Here is a 3,199-nt window from a genome sequence, read left to right on the forward strand (position 1 = left end):
TTCCTCCTCCCTGGCCAAAGTACAACTTCCTACTTCCTTTTCACTTGCTCCCACCTCCTCCCCAAACATGGTCCAATCACTGTCTTCCACATCATGCAGATGTTCCCTAAGCCCCACCTCCATCCTGGTGCTATGTAGCCTTTGTTCCCCTGACCAGGCCCTCAGAGGCTCCAGGTCTCTCTTTTCCTATGATCTTCCTTGTACTCATAATAAACACCTCTTTTATCTTTCCTCTCTCTTCACTGCACTGAAAAACCTAACACATTTTACTAGATCTATTGTGCCTTTCAGATATTATTTACTCTTCCCGGTTTTTACAGTAGGAAGACAGAATGATGTTTATACATGTGGATCTGAATTATTTCATTTACAAGTATAGTCTCTCGTTGCATCCATTCATCTATAAAAACCTCAACTTTATCTTTCTTCATGGCTGAGTAGTACTCCATAATACAAGGATAGCGTATTTTTTCATCCATCTCTCAGTTGACAGACTTCTGGATTGTGTTGTGGTTTGGGGCTTTGCAAGGAACAGATACAATACAGGACACATCTTAGAACATTATTTTATAATCAATCACCCAGCGAATCATATACCAAGATTGCTGGAAACCTGTCTACACACTAAAGACCAAAGAGTCCAGCTGCGGGCCTGAATCCTCCTTTAGTGTCCTGTATGAATTAAGCTGAAGATCTAGATTTCGTAACAATGCCTCCCACAAATCCAACTAGGCCTAGAGTCCAGGACTACGTCATACGCAGGCCAGCTTCACAAGTCTACAATGGGAAGGCCCAAAAGTCAGTGGTGCAAGCTAGAAAGCCTATGCCAGTGGGAAGAAAGATCCCTGCTAGCAGGTTGAGAGATATTTACTGCAGCAAGGAAAAACTACTCAAAGTAAGAACTAGAGCTACCCTCAAGTACCACAACCATCCTCAGCAACATTCAGGTCCCAAGCTCCTCCAGTAATGAAGAAAGCTGAGTTCACATCAGAAAAGCCAACACGGCACGCTTCTCCAGGAGGCTGAGCAGTGCACCATCTTCCCTTCTGGAGCCAGGAAGTGATACTCAAAATGAGTACCAGAGCTCATTCAGAATGAACCATAGCCATTCTCTGCCACAATGAGGTCCTGGGCTCCTCCTCCTACAAGAACGGCCAAGTGCATCAGGAAAGCCATCATGACAAGGTCCTTCCGCTGAATAGCCCAAGACACTTGACAGCTCCAACAGCTTCTCCAAACAACTTCCCTAATAGCCTCTCAGCGTCTTCTGTTCTGTCTCTTACGCTGCTGGCTACAGTCCTCAGGTGCACTTCCCACATCCAGCACCACGCTAGTTCAGCTCAGCTGGGGTAACAAGTTGATCATCAGTTCACAGTCCAAGCCAGGTTGTTTCAAGGTTGAGCTATGACAGGTTGCTCTGGTATAAGCATGTGAGCACATATATCACCGTGGTATGACGTGTTTACTTCTTCTGAAAAAATACCTAGGAGGGGAAGAGCTGGGTTCAATGGGACCTTGAATCCTAGGTTTTCTGAGGAACCTCCACACTGATTTCCAAAGTAGTTGTACCAGTCTACATTCCCACCAGCAGTGGATAAGGATGCCTTTTTCCCCACAGATGCTCTAGCATTTGCTATTGGTTGATTTCTTGATGACAGCAGTTCTTTCTGATATAAGATGGAATCTCAGTGTTATTTTAATTTGCATTTCTCAAATGATCAACACTGTTTAACATTTTTTCAGATATTTATTTACCATTTGTATTTCTTCATCTGAGAAGTGTGTGTTCATATCAGATGCCCACCTCTGCTCATCTAAGCTCAATGTAACAATCACTGATGAATTCCTATCATCTTGTTTTTGAAAATTCTGTATAATTTATAATGTTTTTATCCATTATCTTTTTATTCTCTTTAAAATAAAATTATATCTATATCTATATATCTATATATCTATATATATATATATATATATATATATATCATGCTCCAGGCAGTCGCTTGGGTGGCACTGCCCACTTTCCCACTTGAAGACTTAACTCTTGGTACTTGCTTTACAATAAAATCTACCTGTGTTTCTGTATCCAATAAGTGTTTGGACAAAGCTCTTTAATCAAGGACAGAAAGAATCTAAATGATGTACATGAAGTTGTGTTCCTCATTTCGTGAGGACCTTTTTGTGCTGTGACTCAGATTATTGATACATTATGTTAAGATTTGATTCTCTCTCTCGGTCTCTCTCTGTCTCTGTCTCTCTCTCTCTCACTCTCTCTCTCTCTCGCTCTTTCTCTGCCTTGTTGAATGACCCCTCATTTTCCTTATATTTACATCACGCTGCAACTGTCCATAGGCTTAGATTTGTCCTGGTGTAGGAGAGACCTTATCTGAGATATGGTATATCAGGTTGTTGTTATTGTTGTTCCACTCGCTTGGCTTGGATTTTGTGCTTTTGTCTCTTCCACTACTTTTAAGTGTAACACCACTTTTGGTCAGAAGATGTCATACTCTCAATACCGCTGGTAACTTTGCAATGATACTCCTGCTTTGAGAGTGCTTTAGCTTCTGTTCAGAGTACTAAGTCTGTTTTATATGTCAAGGAATATAAAGATTGCTCTATTCTTTTTGTTACAATAGACATTCTGTATCAGTTTATGCACTGGGAAATGAGTGTCAAGGCCTGTATCTTATAGATATTTGAAAGGCTACAAACTAGTGCATCGTTTCGTGAAAGAGCATTCTGATTTGTCCATCTATTGTGAAAATAGACTGATGTCCTACCCTGACCTGAGACTCCAGCGAGTTTCAGTAACCCAGTCCCACAGGGAGAGAAAGAAAAATGCCCCTTTTCTTTCCTACCAGTGTATTTTCTTCCTTAAAAATAGGAATTCTTAGTAGGTATTTATTTTTTCACTTCTTGAATGGATCCTATAACTATACTCCATCTACATTAGTGGATACATTAGAAAGCAAATGTCAGACCTGCTCTCCTGTAGATGTCTGACAGAGTATGAGGAAGTGTATAGTTTCGGTGAGCTCTTAGGTTTTCTGTTAGTTACAAGGAGAACACACAAGTTCATGCTGGAGTTTGACCCATCTCCAAGATCAGGTACTCTGGCAAGCTGGGCCACAGCCCCATCATGAAGCTATAGGTGGAGAAAATAAGGACCATGTTTCCTCTTCATGTCCATTTCATTCTTTGT

Source organism: Octodon degus, unplaced genomic scaffold (assembly GCF_000260255.1).
Source record: "Octodon degus isolate 3935 unplaced genomic scaffold, OctDeg1.0 scaffold00009, whole genome shotgun sequence".
In the NCBI taxonomy this organism is placed as follows: Eukaryota; Metazoa; Chordata; class Mammalia; order Rodentia; family Octodontidae; genus Octodon; species Octodon degus.